Genomic DNA, 27,821 nt, shown 5'->3' with positions numbered 1-27,821 from the left:
TTTTTACTGGCTCGTGTTTGTCACTAGAGTGTGCATCGGGAAAAAATGTGAAAAGTTTGCGTGAAAGTAAATGTTATGAACGATGCAAACTGCTTTCTGAATTTGGTCATCGCAGCATATCTGGCACTCCCACACGCTCCTGGACACATGTTAGATGAAACATGTGTTTTTCTAAATGGGCCTGTTTCCTGATCAAAGATGTCAAAACTCACGCGATATGAAAATGAGGGAAATAACGGTTTAATGAGTTTCACAACTGAGAGGGCAACATAGCCATGTGTTCAACTTGAGTCCACATGAGAACGAACACCAGAACCACCGATGAGCCTCCAGTAAATACATCCATGTGCTGTGTATTCATAATACATGTCATTTTTATCAAGTATGATCCAAAGTTTCAACCCGAGGACATCTGCGATTCCGAAGTTTAGACAACAAAAGCAATTTGCTTTAAATTAGGGAAAGACCATAAATGTGGTTAACCGATGTTGGCTTTGGTTTGTACATGTTGTGACTGAATTCTTTTTCTGTATAAAATCAGACCACAAGAGCTGTGAGTTCCCAAACCCTAACCGTTCGAATGTTTAATAATCTGCAGTCGCATGTGGACGCTCTACTGTGAGACTGTAAACAAATGGGTTGTTTTGCTAAATCGTTCAGCCGGTTTTTGCCAGATTCCTCATCACTTTGACAGAAAACCTAGTCCGGTTGTATTTGCCATTTGGCGCAACTGCACAAACATAATTCTTAGGAGAGGCGGTTTGCTACGTTTCTGATATTAGAGACACATTGACAACCTGTGGCAAATGTTTCTTAAATGGATTTGATGTGTTTTTGTAGGTCTTACGGATATGTGCAGTAATGTAAACATAATTGTGTTTTGGTTTACAATGAAAACTGCACAGGACACGTTTATCCTATGTGACGTTTAAAGTGAGAATCAGAGGTCAGAGTTATCTACGTGTAATAATGAGCTTTTCAGCTGGATCCAGAAATGGTTCCGACTTCAGACTTTTTTTTTTCTTCTTCTGTGCATCATAAACCTGCTGGTCACAGCTCTGGAATAAGTGATGTAATTGGAGGGGAAGTAACAGATAAAAGCAAAGAGTTCCAGTTAAACACTTCCCACACAAAGCACATCGATAGAAAATCTTAATAAACACCAAAAGCAACACCAAAAAATGTAGCACAGAGAAATGAGAGAGCGAACTGAAGGATATCCCTACGTCTTCATGTTGGTGTGTATAACATGTTTATAACACACGAAAAGCACTGACTAAATAAGTTTGGTGCCACCGATGATGACAACTGATAAACAGGCCTTTAAACTTTATTCCCATCTTGTCCTCTGACAGAAAACCATATTATAATCCTGAGGAAATGGAATCACATCCTATTTGTATTCTGAAAATGCATTAATTTCTTTGTTTAAAGAAAAATAAACAAACAAGCAGAAACCACCAACTCTTCCTACTCAATAGTAATGTCCACACACAATCAGTCTTAATCGATATCACTGATTTTGGTTTACTTTCAGTCACAGTCTGATAACGTTGTTCCAGTGCACAAGTTGTTTTGCAACCACAGAGGTTTTCTGCCATGTGTGCATGTAAACACTGATCCTATCTCATGCATGAGGAAGGGGCTCCCTTTCACTGCGTCTCAGCCCCGAATTCCACTCGGTATCTCCATGCAGAGCTCAGTGATGCGCAGAGAGCACACACACACACACACACACACACACACACACACACAAACACACCCACACCCACACACTCACAAATAAACACTTACTCTCTCTATAAAACAGACTCAAGCATATAAAGGGATGTTGTACACAGTTCTCACCTATTTACATGTGATCTGTCATATATGCACTGACCAGAGATGTAGCCAACATATGAAAAGACAAACACACACACACACACACACACACACACACACACACACACACAAGCAAAAACAGACACACAGGGAAAAGAGAGTGCGGACGACGGCCCTGATGACCCAGAGGACCTGATCTGACAAACACAAAAAGAAAAGGCACAGTTTACGTCACCAGCTAGTGAATGGCTCACTAAAGACACACACACACACACACACACACACATTCACACACAAGCCTTGTGTTTGGTGGAGGATTCTTCCTTTAGACGGCTGTAACAGTTTTGGATCTACAACTACTAAGGACTTAAAGTGAACAGTGGCCACTCTGGTTCGAGCGTTACATTCTCCACCGACTTTAATGACAACAGCATATATGATTACATAACTCTGCATTCATTCCATGTTTGAGTTACCTACATCACTACTTTCCAAGTTGTAAATACTGGTCACTTTAATATCCAAATCCTCACAATCAAAAAAGTAGCTGCAAATATGCTTTTGATTGATGATTCCATTCAGAATCCCTCTCCGTCCCTATATTCCTGACGTGGGATGTGTTGCACTGAGCCTGAACATTTCTCCAACAGTGAGACCATCTGACATTCAACTATCTTCCAGGAGACTGAATGAAACGCTTATAATCGGATTTAAATTACTTTTCATCTCAAAATGAAAAAGTTGATGTTTGAGTAAATGTGTCATGGCAAACAGAAGCTTCCTCAGAAGTAGACTCCTGTACCAAATGATGTGTTTAGTTAAATATAAGAGACAATATGCCATTTTAAATGTCCTATGCTTTCTTCTCATTCAGAATTACTTGTTTCACATTTAGAATACACCTTTACCTTTGATAATTATTATAAAATAAAAATAGGTTATTACACTGTTCTCAGGTGGATGCACCTAATATGTTATTTTGACGAAATACACACACATAGACCCTGTCTCTCTCAATTAATGAGAACCCTTTATAAAGTTTATAAACTCTGAACTTTTGGACCTGACGTCGGGGAAATTAAAGACAAAAAAAAGTAGAGAACACACGTTTACCAGCGTTTCCTGTTGAGAGAGAGAGAGAGAGAGAGAGAGAGAGAGAGAGAGAGAGAAAAGAGGTAAAGTGATTCAGTTGAGATGGAAAAAATCTGGCGGCAGTAATGTTGCTGTGCAGCGAGTGACTCAGAGTCTGTGTGTGGTATTCATGCCCTCCTTTCTCTTTTACAAAGGAGGAGTGGGGGGAATGAGACGGGATAGAAAGAAAGAGAGAAAGACGGGGACGGAGAGGTGGAGAAAATGAGGCTGACAAAGAGGAACAACGGAAGAACAAGAAGAGAGTTGATGGAAGAGGAGGACCAGAAAAAAGAGGAGAGAGAGTGAGAGAGGGAGAGAGAGAGGGTGGGAGAGAGAGAGAGAGAGAGAGAGAGAGAGAGAGGTGGGAGAGAGAGAGAGAGAGAGAGAGAGAGAGAGAGAGAGAGAGAGAGAGAGAGAGAGCTGAGCGGTACTATGCTTGAGCAGTCCTTTTGACTGACAAGAGAAGGATTGGGGAGCCATTGTTGAGATCCCATTCCTCACTGTACCGGCCGACCTTATCAATTCAGGGTCATCCGGAACAATGCTGGACGCTCCCTTAAGTTCTCGCTCGTTCAGTGATGAGGCCGGTGGGGCAAACAGAGAACACAGGTGTGAACACAGGGGTCATGAAGAAGTACGATAACCTCTGCACTCGTGTGTTAATGGTAAAAAATAAACTGTAATTTATTGCTTAGTTCCCACTTTGGCAAAACTTTTGACCACTTTTTTCATGGGGTTCATTAAAATCGTTCTTTTCTTATATCTATTGGATTTGGGGCCCTCTGGTTGAAGGTTAAGAACAGAGGATAATCCACCTGGTTAAGGCCCATGAGATTAATTGTGAGTTTTGAATATGGGCTTTCCAAATAACACTTCATCGATTGATTATGGAGTATTGTATTATTATATTATATATTATATATTTTGTTGGATATTAAACTATCCAACTTTTGTTATTTCAAACAGAATGTAAATCATTGATGCAGTTTAGCCTCGTACAGTTTAGTGATTAATACAATGAAAGTATTGCCAATTTCCGAAAATCATGAAAATGTCATGAAGCAGTGACATCACAGGTGAATAACCACCGGAATTTGAGGATTTAATCATGAGAATAGAAACAGTCAAATCTCTGTTCATACAGTAACACGTCCCACATGTAAAATCCCTGAATCTGTTATCATTCCTTCATACACTGTAAAAGATTTATCCTCCAGGCCGACTCGAGTGAGAAAGAAAAAAGTCCACCTGTGCGACGGAGAGAAAGAAAAACCCTCTTCTCGGGTCACCAGACGTTTTTTATTCATTACCAGCTATAAAGCCTGACAAAGAGAAGGCTTCTAGCCCTTCATCTGCCTCTTCACTCCCTCGCTCCCTCTCTCCCCTTCGACTCTTCACAGAGAACAGAGAAGGGGGGAATCATTCAGTGGCTGAAAAGGTTAAAGTCTAGCCGGGGCCTGGAGCTCCTGCGTCTGCCGGGGGCACCTGAAGAGGGGCAAACATTTACAGGCAAAGAAAAGAGAGGGAGAGGGGAAAAAAACCAACAGCCGGCCGGAGAGCTGCAGGGTCCACGGTGAGTGGCGGTGTAGGGCCCTTGGAGAGTTTGTCTTGTAATTGAGTCAATTGTTGACCCCTGTTCGGTCGGCCTCGGCAAAACTTGGGGAGGGAAAGGCCAGGCCGAATAATGAATGTCCTCTCTCCTTCTCTCCCTCTCGCTTTTCATCTATCCATCTTCTACTTCTCTTTACACCCCTCCCTTCACCTTCCCTTCTTCTCCGCTGTCTCTCGGGATAATTGTGCCGTGAGTCAAAGGCAGTCATTTCGGGTGGGGGGCTGTTCAGGGATCTGCGGAGGCTTACACTCTTCCTTTCACCCCAAATCTTTCTTACACTCCCCTCCCACCCCCACCAGCACTCGCCCTCGCTTCTCTCCTGCATTCTCCTCCTTTTTCATTCCCCCTTTTGTTTGCACCGTGGGATGAATTTTAATCACTCCGCTCTCTACCTCCGATCCCAGTTCCCCCCCTGAGTCTTTCCCCCAGTCTGGCCACTCATTCCCTGTCTCCAACGTGTATACATCCCTCCGTCTCTCCTTACCACTCCTCCGCCGATCAGCCCCTGAAAACCAGATATAGCCCTTTGATGACGAGAGGAAGGGATATTTGTCACTCCAGGTTTAGCACGGGCCAAATGTCTTTTAACGGGGACAGGGGCGGGCGAGAGAGAGAGGAGGAGAGAGATGGCGAGAATAACAAAAAGAGGGAGTTTCAGGGAGGGAGAGGGGACGTGGCAGGACAAAGAGAGAAGGGTTGCATTCTGTTTGTGGAGAGCGATCATTTTTAAATGCCTCCTTCATTGGAGAACACTTTGTTTGCACAAGGGCTCTAGTGTGGTGCTCCTATTGTGGCGACTTATCCCGAGGGACAGTGTGAGCCAGGGACACTGTTGTCATTCACATTTCACACATTTACTAATTAGCAAGTGCCCTTAACAAGGAGAGAAATGCATTAATACAACCCTAAGTGAGAGTAAATGGAAATGATCACGAGAGGAGCGAGTTTAATATCCACTGAGATTAGCAGGTAGAAGAAGAGTCACAGAAGCTAAAAGCCACTGCAGCCGACACAAAGGTGTCCTGAGCAGCCAGACGGGGACACTTAATGATATTTTTTATTTTTTTACAAGGTCCCACAGTCCTTCCTCATTTCCTCTCCGCAGACCACAAGCGGTCAGCAGGAACATTTGTCCCGGGCTTACTGCTCGCACCAGCTGAAAAGATTTACAACAGACACGAGAGTCTCCTACAACTCCTCAGGTCTTTATGGTGATGCCAGGCTATGGAGGCGCAATAAATTATGGAACAAGTTCATTAACACACACACACGGTCGACTCGTGACCCCTGTGGCATGATCTCATGTACAGTGTGTTTGCAGTGGGGGAAAAGAAACTTAAGTCTTTTACAAATACGAGGCACTGAGTTCCATTTCCCTCTGCCTCCATTTTTTAATACTTCTACTCCATTACATTTCAGAAGGATGTTTTTTTTTTACTTTATCAATAATTATCCTAATATAATAGTCGATATTTGGCTGTTTGTCATTCTCTGCTCATAAAAAGCACTTCAGGAGGAGCAGATATATTTGTCTACTTTCTGGACCTTTTCGTAAACTCTGCTTTTAATTTGACAGGAACACAGCGAGTCGGGGGATGAACGGCTCAACCAGCCCAGGCCTGGAAACAAGAAGAAGCTGTTCCAGGCATTTGTTCCCATGTGGTATGTGTTAAAGCCATCCAGATATCCATTTGACCTCTGTCTGTTCTTTAAGGTTAAGTGAGGATACAGTTTGTTTTGCAGGCCTGTAAATAAATCAGTTAAAAAACAAAACATCTCCTAATATATTGAATTTTTTAGGATTAAAGCACTCTGCGACCGCTAATCTGATAAACCAATCACTATAACACAATAAAGGGGAAATTTTGAAAGGCAATTCGACATAATGTGTGCTTTTATTTCTATTTTGCTGATAATACACTTGGAATTTAAAAAGCTGAACTTTTATTTATAGAACTTTTTTAATTATAGATCCTTTATAAATACTCCATTGTGGCAACTCACTGCTGCTGATTCTCAAATCAAGTCTTGGAAAATACTTCTGTCACGCCGTGTGTTGTGTGGGTTTATGTGCACTAAGATATCCAGACGCAGATATCTGTTCACCTCTGTGTGGTATAACCTGGAGAGTGATAAGCACCAGACACACACACACGCACGCACACACACTTTCCTCTGTTGTAACGCAGTGAGAGTCGAATCCTCACTGCCTCCCTCTCTCCCCTCCTCACTATCCGCAGCCCTCCTTGTGGAGTGTTTGTTAGGAAATCCTGAACAAACCGCAGCTGTTTGTTCTCTCTTTGTCAATGACGGGTTTTTATAGACTTCTACTATTGACAGTTGCGCGACTCCTGTTGGCCTCACACAAGCTGGATAACGCTGTGCAAATAGGTGTATGTACACACACACACATTCACAGTCTGTCCGAAACACGCTCACAACCTGCGTCCGATTCACCCCGTGCACACTGTGGGGGGGGGGAATTGATACAAAAGAGAATTATTCTCCTTGTGTCAATGCAAATAGATGGAAAAGCTACAGTAAAACAAAAAAGTACAAAACCATAGGTGTTTTTAGGCTGCCACATAAGACAGCACGTTTCTGGTTGCACTGGAATTGCACTGCAGGGATTTTGTACCATTCAACTAGGAGAGCATCTGTGAGGTTGAACACTGACTTTTGGGCGATGACGCCTGAATCACAAGCTACATCCACACTTCTATGTTTTCTTTTGAAAATGAAAACAATCTCCATACCACAGCAGCGTTCTGGCTCCATTAGAGCCCCCCCCCCCCCCCCCCATACTAACATGCCTGAAAACACAGATATTCACGGGACCACTTGTGTACACTGGATATGCTGAAGCCAGTGTACACAGGATGTTAACAGCAGTTGGTTGTTAGTTGCAGAAGGAGCTATGCAACAAATAAGTATAGACATAGTCTGTCGGGTTCCGATTTTCTCTTCTTTGTGTTTTAATTTCCAGCAGACTCGGGCACAGGAAGTGCAGTGCTGCCTCCCACCGGTTAAAAACACATTTGGTCTTTGCCAGCAGAGACGATGTACGTGTTTATTTGCACACGGAGCAGGGACGTGAGATCCGATTCCACCGGTCATTCTGAGCACATGTGGAGACACATTCTGCCGCCAGGTGTGAAGTGACATACTCCGAGCTTGTGATCGGCTCACCCCGGACGCATGTTAATGTCAGGTATGAACGGGGGCCTCAGAGCAGAAAATAGAGCTGAAAGGGGGAGATGAAGAGACACAGGGTGCAAGACAGCGACAGAAAGAGAGAGGGAGAGAGAATTAAAAAAAACGGGAGCGGAGCAGAACCTCTCTGTCAATGGAGGAGATCATGGATGCCAGTAGGGGGCTCAGCCTTCAGCACAATAGACCTCCAGCTGAGCCAAGACCCCTAATACCCATACTCCTATTTCACACATCTTTTCAAAGCACCCACACAAGCCACATCCTCCTCCCCCTGCCCCGATACTCTGGCCGTGCAGCGTGATTGCAGCTGGGTGACAATAGCGAGAAAACTCTCAGTGGTGCAACCAGGGGCCATCCGGGGACTCACGCGGGGGCCATCAGGGGCCATCAGGACACCTTGTCTTTGTGTATTGGAAGACAATGGCAACATTTCAGGAACAGTAGTAAAAGCTTCCTCTGTCCTGGCAGGGAGCTGCTAAGAATGACAGGGGCATCAAGTGTCGGTGATAAATGGGTCATTATCATCTGATCTAAGGTGAAGTGTGGAGCTGATAATGAGTCTCTGTGTCAAAATCACAGTTGCCAGCCTGTTGTTCTGCCTCTCGAATGACTTCTGCAAGTGCCCGAGAACAATTGGTGTTAGTCAAAGTGAAGCTGCCTCCGAGCTAAAGGTGTTTCTGACGACAAACCAACCGGATCATGGAAGTAAATACAAAAAAAAAACAGCTTCAGGCTCAACTTCTACAAGGCTAAACCATCTAGAAAGTAGTGAATACTGTAAAATAATAATCATAATTTGGGTGATTTCCTTACTATTATAAAATCTGCTACTGAAACATTAAAATAAATTCTTGCTGACGGTACTTATTAGAGTTCTTTGAGTGTTCTGGGTGTGATCTGGACCGTGCAATGACAGAGACATGCAAACATTTCTCTTCTGCCAAAAAACATCTTTAAAAAAAAACGAATCACTGGGAGAGGGGAGGGAAAATATACCTCAACATCCTGGGCAGCTCCGAGGGAATTCTGGCTCAGGACCAACAACTAGGAAACGGTGGAAGAAGGCCGGACTTTGTGGAGCAATAGCGTACGGTGCATAGTGATGGGTGTTAGGTAACCAAAAAAATGGTTTACATTGGCAGATGTGGCAAGTTTGTAAATAAAGTCTGTTTTTCTTTTACATCAAGCCGTCAGGAAACCGTAGGAATTCAAATTTTATATGGGAAGGCATTTACTTCACCTGCAAATTGGGTTGTGTTTAAATTTGTTTGTCTGTTATTAGCAGGACTCTGCAAAAACTACTGGACAGATTACTGCAAAGCTTTAACTTGTAATACAGATTTTCTTTGACATTGTTAGATAGAGGTTTTATTTAGATTTTAATTGAATTTTCAGAGAATGATTATTGGGGCTTGATGAAAAAACAGGCACATTTAGGGGATATTTATATATATATATAAAAAAGATATTTATGGTGCAGACTCACATTAAAATCTGGGTCTAGTGAGTTTTATATGTGGTTTCATACGGGGACTGTTGGGCCTTGCGTTCTCTGACTGACATTTTTGTTTCTAATAAAGTTATTAGTACAAAAGCATTTGCAGTTTAATTTCCGAGGAGCTCATGGCATCAGTATCCTTAGAGCAACTCACCCTCAGTCACCTATAGCTTAGCTCCACCAGCCTCTCAACCCAGCTACTGGCCTCGACTCGAGCGCCCCCCCCCCCCCTCTCTCCATTTACAAGGCCCTTCAGTGGCCGGCCGGTTGCTAGACAATGTGCTTGGTTACGCGGGTTATGTAAAGACCCTCCTTCACACAAAAGCCGATGTGGGCGCCTGTTATGTGCAGCTCTTCAGAGCCCCGGGTCAGTTAGCAGAAGAGCTCTGGCGCTAACACTCCAAGTTAAAAACGTTTGCTCTTCAGCGTGTTTACTGAGAGGAGAGGAAGAGGAAGAGGAGAAACCAGTGAATTATCTTCCACTTGCTAGTTTTACTTCCCCCCCCCAGCTCCCAAACTCCACTTGGCTGAGGTTAAACCAACTCTCTTGTTGACCTGAGGGTGTATTACAGTTTGTGTAAGGAAAGGTGAGCGTGTGAAAGTATATGCATGTGTTCGTATTGAGGGCGTAACAGCTCAACAATCCACAACTTGATTCAGACCTCGGACTTTGATTCGTGAGCCACACAGCCGACTAAAATGTTTCCACACTAACTTAAAACTTTCACTGCATGTGTGATCGGTCAATCAGGAACAGGACCAGAATAGTTGTGTGGCATATGCAGATATAAGATTATAAAAATACAACACTTAAGGAAAAAATGAAAACATTTATGTTAGCAAGTTGCAGTACACACATGGATAGTAGGGGCAGTGTAGAGGCATTTCTAGATGGTTTTAGTTCTCTAGTGGAATACTCACACACGCATAGTACACAACAAGTAGGTGAACAACTGCGCTTACGTCATATCAGGTCGTCCATGTGAACGAGTTATCTAATACCATAAAATATATCTAGGGACTAAGACAACACAAGAATGCTGTCAGATTAGCACAAAGGGGAAAATTGAATGTTTATGTCATATTAAAAGAGCTGTAATAAATGAATTTGTCGTAAACGTTTATTTATTAAAAACTAAATAGGATGAGTTTTATAAACAAATGTTTTATTTTCAGATGTTGAGCAAAATCAGCTTCTGCCATATCTCTTTACCACATGGATCAATTTATGAATCTCATGAATATCTGTTAAAATGCTTCTAGCAGGTGTAAAATAAATGTTAAATACAGCAAACGTTCAATCGGGGGGAAACACAACATGTGTCTGTGTGCACATGGTGACAACAGACACAGAGAGGCCTCCAGGCATCGACATGGTGGTAAACCACACACCTCAGACGCACCACCAGTCTACTCTGATGACCGACCAGCAGGGGAAGACGTGCTCAGGTGAAACTGAGCCGCTGTATGTGTAAACACTTCAAAGTGAAGACACACGGAAAAACATAGATCATTTTTTTATACCACAAACTGTGGAACAAACATGTGAAAAGCCAGAGCACATTTTTAACATTTATTAGTTCATCAGGAATTGGGAGATTAAGTTGTGTAACGTCACTTAGAAACCAACTACCATCATTTTACTATCAGCTCTAAATATTGTTTGTCAACCTCTAACAAAAAAATGTTGGGGCCAAAAGAAATTTTTATGATTCATCTACATATTTATTTTATATCATTTCTATGCCTGTTACACCGGATCCTTTGTTTTGCTCTTCATTTTGATCAAAGACGTGTCAGGATGTAGTTTAAACGATCTCAACACATGAATTTAACACATTGTGTTTACAAGGTCCATGTTTTTCCACATTAGGATTTCAAAGCACATGAACACATCAAAGGCAGAACAATGACTTCACAACTCTGGGAATCGGACCCTCCGAGGAGCACGTGACTGCACAGAGAGAAAACAGCTCTAATAAATATTATCTGATGGGAAAACTGCCTCTTCAGAATGTTAAGTCTTAGCAAATATAAAATCCCCAATTTCATTTCCTCTTCGTCTCCAGAAAACTCCATCTGTGATCTGTTGTCTTCTTTTTTCGAGAGAACACACGCACACTTTTCCTGTGTTTATCTCGAGCTGAATGAACAGTTTGACACTAATAAATAGCACCGGTGATTTGCAAGTATCGCGTTTACGTACTGTTTATTTGTCCTTTGCAACACGAGATGGTGAATGTTTTGCAGAGCCTTTTACATTTCGGAGACTTTCCGCTGCCATCCCCGAGATAAAGCTCAGAGGCAAAGTTGTGTTTAGGCATCCTGAGGTGAACCTGGTCGGCGGTGAACTCCTGCTAATTGAATTTTTCACCACGTCCTAGACAGCTACCTCCACCCACAGAGAGAAAGCACTTGTATCTCTGCACATCTAAACACACACACACACACACACACACACACACACACACACACACACACACAGGAAGACGACCAATAGACACATGGGCCCTTACATGCGTGCACTCACTCTGACACCCAGTCATCCTCGCACAAACTCAGTCTGACAAGCCGGAACATGTGTGACAGAGCTCATTGGGTGGAAGCAGACATCCCTGTGCCCCGAGGCTTGGCTCTATCCCACAGGAAGCTGGAGTGTGAGCTGGGACACACAAGACATGGTGGGGCTGGTGGGAGGGGGGTGGAGGGGTGGAGGGGTGGAGGGGTGGGCCTCGGATCGCCATCAGCTGTAACTGTTATGCTCATGTTTTCGAGTTACTTAAATACTGATTATAAGAAATAGATGTGCAAAAAATGCATGAGACGGGCATCTGACATGTAGGTCACACTATCTAGACTTTTTTTTAAATTTTCTCCACTGAAAATCTTGAATCTTGAATCTTACATAATCTGAAAACCAATGGATTCCTTACGTTTGCCCCAAGGGCCAAATCACATTGAGACGTGCATTTAACAATTGAAAGAATGAATTCTTGGTGTTGCAAATTAAGCAGCTAATGGATTCACATTCTTACTTGGATCAGCACGAAATTGCACATCCTCATATATATATATTGGTTCTCTAAATAAGACGTTTGTCATCAAGAACCGTCCCCTGTTTCGGATTCGCAACATAGTGTAATGGAGTTAATAAAATGAAACCTTGCCTAATAACAATATATACTTAAAATGTATAGACATTTAGAGACTTACCAATGAGGTAATGTTTCCATTGCTATTTGTTTGTCTGTTAGCAGGATTACTCAAAAACTGCTTGACCGAGTTTCATGAAATTCTTTGTAGGTATAAACAAAGGAATTCAGAACTTTGGCAGGATTGTTCCGCTCTCCGAGTCCCTTCTTAGTCCTTTTTGGCCGGAGGGGCTTCTGTTAAAATAAGGCTCAATGAACTTGCTCGCTCAAACTTCTTCAAGCCCAACAATTCACATTTACACCAATCACATCACAGAACTCTGACACATGCAGCATAACAAGGGACCTAAAACTTTTGGTTATCATCAACAACTTACTTCCTTGCTCAGCTTCCCTCATCCGGGGCCGTTCGCCCACTGTCAGCCCGAGCACATGCACACAACACTTAACATTCACACAGACACATTGACATGCACTAAACGCACAAGTGCTCACCACATTTCTGCTCCACAGCTGCTCGAGAAGACAAGCGTCGATAAATAACTCCTCTGGGATCCTGTGGGTTTGCAGAGTTTGAAACTTTGAACATCCAGCGATTGTTTCCCACAGCATAAAAAATGTCCGTTCTTTTCCAAAATGAAGTGCTGCTCTGACCACACTGAGGACTCAGAGACAGTACGAATCTGTCCACCTGTCAGCACACCAGGGCTCCTTAATGGACTACAGGTGCCAGCTACCGAGGGCCAATAAAGAGGTGCAGAGCAACTGCCTGTCCCGGTCTGAATGGGAATTGCAAGAGCAGAGTGATGGACAAGAGAAGGTGGAACTGCTGGGGAAATAATCAGTTGCCGGGAAAAGTCCAACAAAGTCACAACCTGCTGCAGAGTCGTCACATCGGGAGACGGAGTGGTTTTGTGTTCATGGAAAGGCTCCATCACATTGAGGATCGGGGTTAGATCAATGCATGAGAACAGAGTACAAGGTCCGACCATAAACTCAGAGTTACATATTTGCCAAGCACTAATTTAAACATCAATCTACTGATAAAATGAAACACAAATTATAACCTAATCTTAGCCCACTGTAACCAATATGTGACCATATGCAAGAGAAAAATTTAAATTCTGAGTGGCTGTCAATATTTGTACAAAGGTATATATTGAACGTTTCATGTATCATTTGTACAACAATGTAAATCAACTGTACTGCAAACACTCTTGAAGTTAGTAATTGTAATTTCCACATCTTCTGCCTTAAAGCACATCAAATGTCATCATAAAATTATTATCATATCCTTAAAAAGTAGAGGTAAGATACCGCAGTGTACGTGTAATGGTCTGTATTGGTTTTTGTGCTTTTACAACAAGAAATGTGCATTTGTGTAATTTCCTAATCACTTAATTACGGCAGTTTTATCTAGGGACCCACTGTAAAGTCTCTTTTAATGTGTGTTTTAATCATTGTACATTTTAAAGGGGTTTATAAAAGTATAATCACCCAGTTTGTGTGATGTATAGAGATCGTGATAAATCAAGTATGAACTACAATCAGTAGAGTTCATACCTCCCCTTATGAGACCACATGAAAATTCACAAGATCTGAATATGAATTTGTATCTGCACCAAATTGCAAACACTCATAAATATCAGTCCCCTAAATAATCTGTGAGAAATCAAGGGAAAGAAAACAATATAGGATCTTCATGGGTTCTTCCTTTGGCCCCTGAGGAGTTTTTGCGTCACACTGCTAACTGACAATTAAAAACGCAGACAAAAACTAACCCTCTTTGGCGGAGGTAGTAAAGAAAGTACTATACACCCTGGCAGAGTTTCTCATCCATTCATTCTTACAGTTTCCCTTTTCTTGTGGTGGAACTGGGGCTTTTTCCCATGATGCACTGTGGCAAAAGGCAGGGAACCACCCTGCATAGGTCGCCAGTCCGTCACAGAGCGAACACACAGCGTTGGCGGCTCTGTGTGAAAAGAAGAGTGAGCGTGGATCCCTGTTGACCCTCTGTGTATTCAGCCCAGTCTGGTCCCATAAGCCTGGCATCAATGCCCAGCGTGGTACCTCCATGCTCCCCGTGGTCCAGAGAGCGAGCGGCTCCCTCTCACAGCCTCACTCCTTTCACTGTACCCTGGCCTCTCTCACCCGCAGAAACACACTGTCTCTCCCCCGCCACTTACTCTTCCGTTGTCTCACGCTCTGCCCAAACTTCTGGGAGCAGGTGCACTACTGTCAGAGCTCCTGTCCCACAGCCCCCGAGTTCATGAAGACAGCGACATGGACAAGAGGAGCATCAGAAGAAAGAAGTACAGGAGGAGGAGGAGGAGGAGGAGGAGGACAACTCCGGACCTGAAAAAACAACAGCTGCGACAGACGCATTGTCATTCCAACATTTGCTTCATGCTGAGTGCAGCAGCAGGTCAGTTCACGGCATGGGAACCGCAGAACTAATCCCGTTCTGCATCCTCGCTTCCACCATATTGCATCCACAACGTTCAGCATGAGTAAAATGTTATTTAGAGGAGTGTTTATTTTGCAGCGCTGCCACTATTATTAGATTATTCAACAGAGTCAGCGTGCAGAAAGATAAGCAGCCGCCATTACAATAATCGAATCACGGTTTACTTTTTTCCAGCTCCTTTCAGCCTCTTAAATTTAATGATTGATAAATGAGTTAAATGTTTGTAAAGTGAATATCTTTGGACTCTTGGTTAGACAGAAAGAGAATTGAAGGTGTCACTGTGGGAAATTATGATGTATTTCACTATTTTTGGGTCACTGTATTTTAGGAGAGGTAACAATCACAATCACATCAACTTGATTTTAGATTTGGAGTATCTCCAACAATGTTCCACACATTTGGGTCCTGATGTTCTCTAGACTTCACTTAAGAAGAAATCTCCAGAGAGTTGAGGTGAGGGGTGGCAACTGGGTAGAGCAGGAGGCGGCCGGACATGATATGTACTCAGCTGCAGAAGTCACATGTTTGATATGTTTACACCAGTGACAGCTCTCAACACCGAATTCTCTTGCCTTTCCAAGTTGACTTCTTCACGTCTTTTTCATATTTAATATTTTTATTGTTTTTTCCGCATGTTAGATAAGCTCCAACTCGCTTGACTCAGACATTTCCCTTCTACCATACAGCCCCTCTTGATAATAATAGCATAATATTAGGAGTTCAGTGCATGTCTGGAAGCAACTTCAGTAAACGTGGACCTATCTGAACTCTACGACTAAAAAAACTGCGATCCGATCATTTGGTGTATCCAGTCTGGCTAATAGGCATTTTAAATGTGTTGACTTTCTCTCCTATGGTGCTGGGACCCAGTGGTGACCACACATTCCACAGGAACAGAAGCTCCCCTCAGCAGAGCCCGCGTGGTGTGAAACTCACCACGGCCATCGCACCTGCAGCCGTCCAGTCACAACACGTAGGTGAGCCCAACTCCTGCTCCTCTCTCCAGGGGAAATGACCTGCAGGGAGCTCTGTGTGTGGCCCAAAACAGTGGCTATGCTGACAAGTGACGTGACAACAAACTGTCCTCAGTGTTTGACTGACAGCTGCTCTGCACCGTCACTTCGAGAAGAACATTTACTCAAAGGACAATCACACGTTCGTGGAAATACAAAACGCTAAGTGGCTTTTTCACCTTGGTCCTCTCCTATACACAGGAGGCCATGTTTCATGTTTCACTCCACACGCTGTAATCATGCGTGTCTCAGAGTCCTTCTTTTACTGGTTCTCTTTTTGTTAGTTAATGGCAAACAGGAAATGTCGCCCCTCCTCGTGTAATTAATGGGCACAATTATGTAATTGACGAGTGGTCTGCAGTTCGCTGCAAATAGGACCAGATGTCCCACGAGGCCTGCCAGTCGAGGACCTCCGTAGTCCTGATCACTTACAGCGGGGTCAGCGCCCGTACCAAGACCCGACTCGCCCCCGCGCTGTTACCCAGACCCTCTTTTCTTTCTCTTGTAAATAAAGACTTAATGGTTTACAAGCCTTCCAATAACCGTAATACCTTCAGAGGGAATTAGCTCGCAGAGCCGCCAGACACATGGGCTGGAAGGAACCAAGGCTGCTGGGAAGAAGAGGAAGAGGAAGAGGAAGAAGAAGAGGAAGAAGAAACACACCCACACGCAATTCTCTTCTTTACATAAGTAGAGGATTTTTTCGTCCTGAGTTTTTTTTTTAAAGATACACATTTCTTGTGATTAAAGCCGTTTTCATGCAATTACTTGTTTACTTCCCTCTTCTTGTTGTAGTGTATGTGGTGTGTGTGTGTGTGTGTGTGTGTGTGTGTGTGTGAGTGTGTGTGTGTGTGTGTGGGGATGTGTCAGCACATAATCATGGTGAACCAAACTCTAAATTTCAAGTTAAGATTACTGCTCTGCTGAAAGCTGATTTACATGCTGCTGATGTCATCGCTCTCTGTGCAGTCGGGCCTGTGCTGCCGCTGCTGAGGCAGAAAAAACCTCCCTGTCTTCAGAAGTTTGAGAAACTCAACACTACACAGGTCCTTCACTGCAGCAGGAGGCGACAGGGGGAAGAACTCAAACAGATGTAAATTGTTTAATTAAACAAGGCTAATTCAGACTTTATTTAAGAACAGTCGAGGAAGGAAGAAGATTGGAGTTTATTTGCCAAAATCTGCTGCCAATCGAACACTGGTTCCTACACAGCCGGTATCTACTGGACTCAATCGCAGTGATTTTAGTTCCTGAGCTATGTGCTGAAATAGTTGTCCTGCTTACAGGCAACACAAACATCCCCTACGTGTCTAGTTTACACATTCATACATGGCTCAGGCAGCATGTAATGTTAGCCTGCAGTAAGTTAGTAGCTACCTCAAACAAAATGCCTCGACAATGTGGCTGTGTCAAGTGAAAGGATTCAGACACCGGGACCGGCTGCATATGTCCGAAAATTATATTATATTTGTTGCGTAAATTTGTTTGCAGAGTTTTGTGTGTTTTATATTTTTATAGTTATGTATACTTTCAACTATAAACTGTTAGTTTGTTAAATTTCAACTTGCATCGATAAAAAAGACGTTGTTATCGTCAAACATCTTTTTTTTAAGGAAAAGGTTCTGGCACCATTTAGGCACCGGTACCATATGAAAGCATCAATTTAGCACTGATATCGGTAAAAACCCAAACGATACTAAACCCTGAAAAGGATTTTTTACATTAGCTGGGCCTCTCCACCCTGAGCAGCTTATATATCGAGGCCTGAATCTCCGCCGTGGAAAAAACATGTCTCGATGGCTGCCTGGTGAGTGAGCTGCTCTCCTTCATCCTAAACATCAGGGAATCTATTCGAAGGCTAGATGTGGGCCCGGATCTTTCTCATGCTGAGCAAAACAAACAGTCATTGCTGGCACGAAATACAGAGGAGCCAGAATTACGTCTTATCTGATCCAAGTTTCTTGGGTTGAGACGTGAATTGGCTTTGTCGCTCCTCAAGTACAAACTACTTCTGAGAGGAAATCAGTTTAACCCTGGAATTTCATCAAACTTAATATAAAGTGTCATATTTGGAGAAAGAAAAAAAAAGAAAACTGGAAAATACCATGATAATTTCTGCTTATTTCTGCTTATGAGAACTTCTGTGTGTTGCAGCTTCCAGCCACATTCCAGTGCTAAAAAACAAGAAAGGCGTCATTAAAGTGAGAAACACTATCTAACACGAGCGCCGGGGTTGCTCAACAGGCGAGGTTCAGTCGGCCAGGCCAGGGGCAGGCAGTCGATTTGAGTTGTAAATGTGTTCCAGCAGGAAAAGCCAAGCTGCACAGCGAGGCGAGCAGTCTGGAGTCGGCAACTTTCCCCTGCTCCAGCTAGCGCACCGCCCTCCCTGCAGCCCACCCAAGAAGCAGCCCATGGGCATAAATTTGAGAGCCTGACTCGCTGCGGATTTAAAACAATCTGGATCTCTCTCTCCCTCCCTCCCTCTCTCTCTCTCTCTCTCTCTCTCTCTCTCTCTCTTACTCACTCCTCCACATACACTATGAAATGTTTCTCTCATTCACCCTTTTACTCTCTTTTGCTCTGTTTGACTTTCCACCAAATTCCACTGTTAATGAAAATGGAAAGTTCTTTCTCATACTCTGCCAGCAATGTTATTTTTCTAACAGCTTAATTAAGTTTGCAAATATGCAGCAAATGCAGTGGAACTGCACTTTTTCTGTGTAACTGTACAGTACTGTTCCTAAAGGATTCCCCCGTGCTCGCCACCGTAAATCAGGCAGCAGGGCTTTGTCGAGGCAAAGTTAATTATATCTTACATCTTCCAATAGTTTGCCGAGGGGAATTATTTTCTCGATAACAACTTCGATACAAAGACGACTTGCTAGTTTCCGTGTATGTTTTATTGCAGCGGACCACCGGGAGAACAGCTGTAAACAATATTTGATGCTGCAGAAGAAAAACGTCCAGTTGGTTCACTTCAGTTTGGGCGATCACAAAAACCGACTAAACAAGCAAACCTCATCACTTCTGTTAATCACGTCCTGCAGAGTTTGGTTTTTGAGTCGAGGATTTATTTGTTTGTTTCTGCTCGGAAAGAAACTCAACAGACAAAGGTGCAGTTTTCTCTGAATCACCAGCGAGTCCGTGACGAGCCTGATGGAAGCGGCGTGTGGACTGAACGTCATGTCGGTTCCGCTGTAGTAAATATGAGTCTGTTTGACTGAGGGCGCCGTGACCTTTGACCCAGAGCAGATTGATGTCAGTGTATCGGTGACGGCTCGGCCTGCATTTGGCCTGCAACCGTAGTAAGTCATGCCACGCTGCTACGTCCATGCATGCAGACCAACTTCCTGTCGGGGCATCCGATCTGGTTAACGTGGCACCAGCAAGCCAGCAAGACAGCTTCTCACCACTGTCCCTTACCTCACAGAGCAGGGGAACCAGAATAGAAGGAAGACGAAGAGGAGGAGCGGGAGGAGAAAGAATGACAGAGCTGAGAGAAAACGAAGGAGGGATATTTATAGAGACCTGGAAGAGAAGTAACAAAAGGAGACAAAGAGAAATAAATTTCATCTTTCTTTGTGGGTCTAGAAGAAAACACAGCTCCTTTTTCATAAATATACAGAATGAAGCAACAATATAACTGTGGTTTGGGTCATCCTTTGTTTAAAATGTTGTTTTTGTAACACATTGACGTCCTCACTCAGACATCAACACATCTATGGTTGAGCTGAGCTTGATTCCGTTTACTCCCTTTTCTAGTCCTGATTAGTTTTTAGAGAGTTTATGATCGTGATCATTTGCCTGTGCTCTTTTACTCTTTTTGACCTTGACTAGATCTCAACATGGTCACATGGTTACCATTAATTCAGTTATGTTCTAAGTCTGGGTTTAAAAACTCAATACCTTTTGAGTTCCTTTTGAATAGTGAACATTTTCAGAAATCCAAACTTGTTCTCAAATGCACGGACAAAGTCCTGTCACCTTTTCTTTGACCAGATATTTTCTGATCCAAATCGAACTTATATTGTTAAAAATATATTTTGTTCAACTATAGTTATTTATTCTTAACAGTCTATCGTTAAAGCAGGAAGAAAAAAGGGATAAACTTGTTAATATAGGACAAAGTAATGCTGCTTTCGGACATGCACAGAGCCCTGCACAATCTCCTGACATTTTCCAGCAGCATGTGAGAACACAAGCAAGTGGGCGGGTTGATGATGTTTCTGAAACGCGACAGATGCGCAACTGGAGGAATTCAAATATCTCAGGATGACAAAGAGGAGCCATTAACTCAGAGGATTAGAAGACGCAGGCAAAGAAGTCAACTTGGAAAGATGATGAGAAGAAAGTAGTTCCCAATAGGTGAGAGATAAACTCCAGAAACATTTGCTGGAGACAAGTCTGAAAACCGATTTTGGTAAACCTGAGTCGATACCAAAACTCCTGCTATGAGCCTTCATGTGCAGTTACATGTTGATGACTGCTGCATGATTGGTTCATAAATGTCATTCTGATAAACATCTATACTGCCTGTGTATGTATTAAGGATAGTGTGGTATGTGAAGCTGAGAGTAGCCAGTGAACATCTGCCAAGCCAAGATGTTCAGGCTGCTATCTCATCTCAGATAAGAGCGTTGTTGTCCAGAAGCCTCATCATAAACACACGCAACATGAAAATGTCTCTCAACTCTCCCTCTGTCTCTCTCTCTCTCTCTCCCTCTCTCTCTCTCTCTCTCTCTCCCTCTCTCTCGCTCCATGGACGTCAGAAATCATCATTCCAGCAGGAAGATGTAACGGCTTATTACATAAAATGGCGCCGGAAATTGTGTGACTGACGTGCACACTGCTAAACAGGCGCACACCCGCTTCTTCACAGGCGGATATTAAAATAAGAGATTGCGGTGCTGCTGGAGAGGGAAGAGAGAAGAAGGAGTTATTTAATCCGGAGCAACGTTTCACCCAGATGTTTCATTCCCTTCGGTGTGTTGCAAAACCTCATTGCATCACAGCCACATTAGATCACCTGTCACGGAGATCTCTCCCCTGCTCAGCATCAGAGAACCCTCAGGCCGACAGCTTTGAGTTGTCTCCCTCCTGTGACGTCCACCAGGGAGACGTCACAGGAGGAGGGAGACGTCCAGACACCGTGTTTCAACTACACCGAGGATGGCAGCACCCGAACGCACCGTGCCTATGGCAACCTGGTGAAATAATAAACACCGCCTCCTCTTCGCTTTCTGCCCGCCAGGACGGCACGCCGTGACTCACCGGTGGCTGAGAACACACACATTGAAACAAACACACGGCCAAACACACACACACACACACACACACACACACACACACACACACACTCACTCCTGCACACATGTACCTCCATAGAGACAGCTGAAAGAATCTTGCAAGAATATAAACATTCAGTGAATTAACCTGCAGGCATAAACACACACAAACGCACACTTGCAAATAAATCAACTATTCAGTCAGCAGGGGATTTCAATCCTGTACAACAAATTGATCCAGTCATCATTCACGCCCATATTAGAACTGCAGTAGTGCAGCAGTCATCTTTTCAACTTGATATCTGAGTTTCCAGAACCACGTTCATCTGTTTTCTGCTACTAATGTTTCGCCCTGATCCACAACATCTCTAATACAAAATGTAGATAAGTTTTGAGTCCCATTAAAGAAGGATTAAGCCGAAGATAAACACCAAACTGCCACAATATATGAGACAGGCTGTTGCTACGTTGTCGTGTAACAGTGGGAAATATAAAAAAGTAACAGTGTGGGTTGTTTGTGAATAAGAACACTGCTCACAGTCTCACCTGGTTCCTATTAGCACCAGTCTGATTTCTAATGTCAACCACATGAAACGATCGCTAACAGTAAGCATGCCTTACTGCTACACACACAAAGACACACACACAAAGACACACACACACACACACACACAGACACATACACACACGCGCGCAAATGTATCAAAAACTGCCACCCTCATTCAAAGAAGGAGGAGGGACAATGGGTAACGGATCAGCTCGGCCTTTTATGCCTCTCACTGTCAGCGACGTGCTTAAACCTACATCACACACACACACACACATATGTTCCCTCAGGCAGCGGCTAACACTGAAACACTGCATTTACTGTCAAGTACAACCTCCAGCTCCCTTTGTGCTGCCTGTTGTGCCACACACGACCTTCTCATCTGGTGTTATTGCAGGGGGTTGAACCACTGTGGGCTCAGGCTTTACACCCATGCATCCATACAGTAGCCTGTGTATGTTTTAGGTTTAAACGGCATATTAACATAGTAAAAATATATCTCCATCCAGACGGGTGTTTTAAGTCCATGTCTGAAATTATCTCCATCCGTACGTTAGGGACTGACGACGAGCTGGAACTGTTACTGGTGTAAACTTATTGTTAGAGACATGTTGCATTTGCCGCTGGTGAACCAGTCAGATAGCAGAGAAGGCTTTTTCCAGTCCATACTTCAACGCAGCCCTGGAGTTTTCCAAGTTTGCCAAACTTCTCAGTTTTCGCCGTTCAAAAAGCCCAGATGAGTGTGGACTCCAGGTGTCCACGCAGCAACACTGATGGGTTTCAAATCTAAATTGTAGAAGTGTGGATGCAGCCCCAGCCATGAACTCAGGAGCTTTTCTTTTTTTTTTTACAATCTCTTTATTGAATTTTACATAATTAACAAACAAACAATAGTGTTCCATACAGTAAAAATTACAGATGTAATTTTAACATAACACAGAACAGACACCAACCCCCCACCCCCCTCCCTCCGGCACCTAGCCCAAACAGATGAGACAATATAGTTGAAAAATTAAGAAAAGAACTCAGGGACTTTGTGGAGTCTTGGTGCAGAGAAGTGGGGAGAGTGGTTCCTCCTGAATTCCACCAAACCACACCACGCATTTCCATTTGCATGCATTTTCCAGTACAGTGGTAAGGTGCGATGTCCTGACTGAAGTCAACCCTCCGTCTCATCGCATCAAAGCCAGACGTACACTGAGGTAAAGTGAGACGTCCTCGGATGGAGAAACTTCAAGTTGAGAGCCGACCTAATAAACTTTACACGTTCTAATGAGGGAACAGCTGAGAGACCCTGCGGCACAATGAAAATACAACTTACTGAGACACGTGCATTTCCAAAATTAGATAACAGCTGCAACTTGCAAATTGATTCATCGATCCAGCGTTTTGCTCTGATGGAAAAAAAGTGTAACGGTGGAAATAGAAACCTGTTGTCCGATACAACTGGTGGGAAAACGCCAAGTGACCACGAACAATCATATTTCCCCTGACTACAACATTAGCCTTTTCTATTATGTGTGCCCTTTGGCTAATGCAATTCAAGTGTCTAATGCCTTTGCCCTCTTGTGTCAGCGCACTTCTTAATAACGCCCCCTTCCTCAATTCCTCCGCTTCGTTTCAGCATCATTTCATGTTTGAAATGTTGTTCAATGGAGATGGGGTTCCTCCACATGGGATCGCGTGAAATCATCGGTGTGGTGTGACTGAGCACTGAATAAAGACTATTTTGCATACATGTTGATTGTGGCTTCTCGTGGGGACATTCAGACGACTCCAATGGGATGAAGTTTGGCCCAGTAATAACCAAAACAACCGTGACCAAAATCAATTCACTCTGGTCTCCGGGAACAATCACCAGTTCAATGAACGACAACACACACACACACACACACAAAGTGAATAAAGCTTTGTGGCGACGCAAACTCACTCGCTGAACCAAAATAACCTTCAAATACCAGAGACCCTGACATGAGCAAGATGAGGTCTCTCCGTGTGCCTTGAAGTACGGGGGGGGAACTGGGAGATAAAGGGAGAGAAGACTAGCAGGGGATAAAGACGGAGAAGGAGTGAGTGTGTCTGTGTGTGTGTGTGTGTCTTCGCTCATGTGTCCTTTGGAGCATCCCCAGGCCTCTTCTCTGCGGCCGGAGCTGCCGATCGGCCCGGCGCTGGGAGCCTACGTGGTTTTAGCCGGGGCCGGCACAGACAGACAGCTGCTATTAAACCCTGATTGTTTCAGGTTCACAGGGTGTGAAAGGGCCTGATTGAGGGGCTGTGATCCCAGTGAGGGTGGTCTTTCTCTCCCCCCCCCCCTCCCTTTCTCCCTCCCCCCTAGCCTCCCTCTTTCTGGAAGGTGGGAGGAGGGTGTTTAGGAGGAGGGGGAGGAGTGTTTTGTGGGGTGGGGGGGGGGGGGGTTGCAGGCATCACGTGACGCGTGTTTCTTGCTGAGCAGACCAAAATGGAATCTGGACAAAAACACACCACTTGTTGCTGCCTGCCTCTGAGGACGTGTGCGTCACGTGACCGGCGGGCTGCGGTGCCAGCACAGAAATTAAACACGCCGTCCAGATAATTAATGCCAGAGGAGGAGTCCGTGTTCAGATGTTCCCACATTCATGCATTCAGCTAACGGCTCTCATCAGATTAACAGAAGAGCACCAATTAAACACACAATCCAAATTGTCCCTGTTTTTACCGACCTCAAAGACGGAGGAATCCATCACACCGGATTGAACTGTATTCGGCCTGATAGGGACTTATCACTGCTCTGATATGGCCGTGATAAGGCAGATCAGTCCTCTGTTGTGACTGGCTGTTAGGAGGGACAGTTGCTTCCTGTATGGTCTATTTGTTTAAGGGCATTCCCATTAAGGAGCCTTTTGGCCTTAACACACTTGATAAAGAGCAGGGAGGGCGAGGAAGCTCCCCTGCAGAGCCTTTCACGTGTGGCCAGAGGACAAGTGCACGCTCCTCGCTCTGCCCCACATGTTTTCACCTTGAGAGGAGTCTCTCTGCAATTGATTACATTCAAGAAGCCAAATCTATTAAGCACTTTAAATTGCAGCTTGATTATATAACGGGACAAAACGTTGCAAACTGGTTTTCACATCCACATAAAGTCATTCTTTATGCATAACTCACCAAGTTAAGTGACATAAACGAGCTATAACCAACTTTCAGAAAATAGCATCACCTCAGACTTTATTTATTTCTTCAATTTCCGATGCATTAAAATTTCAAAGATAAATATAATGTGATAGTTTAATTACATTGTTGTCTTTCCCTCCTTCATGTTTTTTGGAGATCTACTTAAGACCCTTGTAATTACACTCTTTCAATGTGTGCATGTGTGTGTGTGTGTGTGTGTGTGTGTGTGTGTGTGTGTGTACGTGTGTGTGTGTGTGTGTGTGTGCGCGTCTGTGCAAATACTGTTTAGGAAAGTTGTAGGTCTGTGTGCTTAGCACTTCTCAATGTCACTTTGGAATAAATAAGTGTTTGGCTTCTCCATTGAATCCAGTGTTGACGCTCTTCAGTCCAGGGCCACTACATGAAGCCTGCAGCAGCCTAATCTTTGCACATTAACAGCTACAGTCACCTCTTACTCAGACAATTAGACCCAATAATCTGTCACAGATTAGAGGCAGATTACGGAAAGAAAGACTTTCAAAAAATAATCAGCCAAAACATTTCAATAGGGTCAAACATTGATTGTGCAGTTTGTGGGTTATTTACAGGAGCTTTTCACTCCTGGAGCCTCGACCCCACAGTCCTCTGTGGCGCTGTTGTTGTTGTTTGGTGGGTGTCCTGACAGAAACTCACATTAGGAAAAGATATTGGCACCTCAGGCATTCCAGGTTACAAGAAACAGCTGTTCTTGGGGCGGCCTTGCCACCATTATGTGTGCCAGAGGCTTTTAAAATGTGCTGGGAGTCAGACCCCCAAAAATGAAAGACTCAAACCTGAAGACATGGAGGAGGTGGAGGTGGACAGACTTGCATTTTATGAGCTGTAAAGTCTGATTAACTTAACTTCCACGTGGACAGAAGTAAGTGGACGATTTGCACTGAGGAGGAATCAAATGAGTCCACGAAATCAGAAAGGCTGAAGTTAGTGGAAAGGTTACGCTACAGAATGAGTGGATTTTGGAGTGTTTGGAGGAAATGAAAAGCCCAATTAGTCAATGCGTAAAAAGTTACGCACCATCACCTGAGGAGATGCAGCCAACGGAGCACTTCAAGAACACATTAGAAAGTTTTCTCTGCTTCAGAAAGTAGACAAGTAATTCATAGAAACCCGAGCATTGACACCCAGCTCCACAGACAGGCTGGAGACTCGATACTTTCTCGGGGATCGGTCGTGATTTCAGGAGCGAACACAAATCATCATCAGCGCTTCTTACCTCAGGTTGACGCGGGGTTATTCAGCATTAAACTTTGAGACGTGGTCCCACACACGCACAGTCCCGGGCTGGAGGAGCTCAGCGGGTCCCAGGACTGGGAGAGACTGGGTTTCCAGTAAAGCCTCCCCTCTCTCTCTCCCCTCTTTCTCCCCTCTTTTCTTTCTGGCACACGCACTCGGATGGAGATGGTCCGGCTTCTTCCTCGCAGGCGCTGTTATCCTGTTTCAGAATCGCTTCTCCATGGCGTTTCCACTCACATTCACTTCACGCAGACGGACGGTGACAAAACTGAACCCCATGTTCGGCCGTGGAGTCCCGCAAAGCGCCCTGGAGTTTGGCTGCACAGCCAATGCGGGAATGCGCACCCCCTTCTCCTCCCTCCCTCCCCCTCCCTCCCTTTCTCCACAGTCTGTGGACCACCCCGAAACAGGAAGTTCACTTTTTGTTTTTCTTAAGAAGAAGCTCCACGCTGCTGCAATTTTCCCCTCAAACCCAACACGCCTCACGTTCTCCCCTCGGATAGATAGGTTTCTTACTTGTTTCTCTTTGTGCGTAATTGTGAGAACATTTCTTGCGCCGCGGATGAGTTATTTAAAGACATGCATGTGTGAATAAAACACTCGTAGGGACATGGCTGTGACTATATATAAAGATCGCCGTTATCTAGTCATTGGGATAATGTATCTATAAATGTTTTTGTTTACTTGAATGGTGTAACTTCATAGCAGCCTGTGGGACAGCGTGTGTGGCAGCAGCAGCTCGGAGTGTGTGTGTGGCGGCAGCAGCAGCTCGGTGTGTGTGTGCGTGAGTATGCGTGCGTGTGTGTGTGTGTGGATGCTGCGGATTGCTGCGCCTCGGTCCTCCACAAAACCAGGACCGGATCTCAGTCTCAGGAGGGTCCAACACAACTGTGTGGTCGTCATTAGGATGTCACGGGCCAGAGAATGTACACACAACAACAGTACTGCGTGTTCTTCATTCATTAATAGAATATTTCAGTCATATTCCTGTTGACATTTTCAGATTTTCTGTTTCTGATGAGGACTTGCGTCAAATGTCTGACATTCCCACAGGGATTTTAAAAACACAAATAGAAAAAGTTTAATGCACGACGCTTCCACGTACACTTTTGATTGTGTCCTTTCTAATTTTGCCAAAGTTAAAACCGCTTTTTATTGTTTACACACTAACCCAGTGCATGGGTCATCAAGGCAACTGCTGTGTGTCGATACTACAAAATGCTGTGAAAACTATAGGACATTATAATAAGACTAAGATGTCTATATGTCTACATGATGCTACTATACTCCAAATGTTTTTAATTCTAAAAATTACTTATTCCAAGCATGACCTTATTCAGGTTAAGGTGATCAAAAAGTGCAGATGACATATCAGTGCATCATTCAGACTATCCTCTTAAGGGGCTGCATATCAGAATATTGGCATTTGTGTAAATGGGTCTATTGTTATGATTTGAAAAGAGACAGCCGTTCATGCTATAAGTAACATCTACGTTTTAGAATCTAAATGTCTGCTCTGAAAAAAGCCTTCTTTCATTTACTGTGATCAATAACAGCCGCGGCTCTGATGTTGTTTTCCCTCCTGCTGTTTGCTGTTGTGTGTGTTGTGTTGGAGCCACAGTCCAAATGATGGCACATGCCACGCTCTGTTGTTGCCTCC

The 27,821-nt window shown here is 44.0% G+C and overlaps 1 protein-coding gene across 1 annotated transcript in view; it reads right to left on the bottom strand.

The window, feature by feature from the left end:
• gli1 (GLI family zinc finger 1) overlaps positions 1 to 26,495 on the bottom strand; it is a 51,084-nt gene extending 24,589 nt beyond the window's left edge. Inside the window, exon 1 of the mRNA XM_053445973.1 lies at positions 26,142 to 26,495. The gene's annotated coding sequence lies outside the window, so the exon portion shown is untranslated. The remainder of the gene's footprint in view (positions 1 to 26,141) is intronic.
• Between the last annotated feature and the right edge of the window lie 1,326 nt (positions 26,496 to 27,821).

This window comes from Pleuronectes platessa, chromosome 2 (assembly GCF_947347685.1).
Source record: "Pleuronectes platessa chromosome 2, fPlePla1.1, whole genome shotgun sequence".
NCBI classification, from domain to species: Eukaryota; Metazoa; Chordata; class Actinopteri; order Pleuronectiformes; family Pleuronectidae; genus Pleuronectes; species Pleuronectes platessa.
This window is presented reverse-complemented; position numbering and strand designations above follow the sequence as displayed.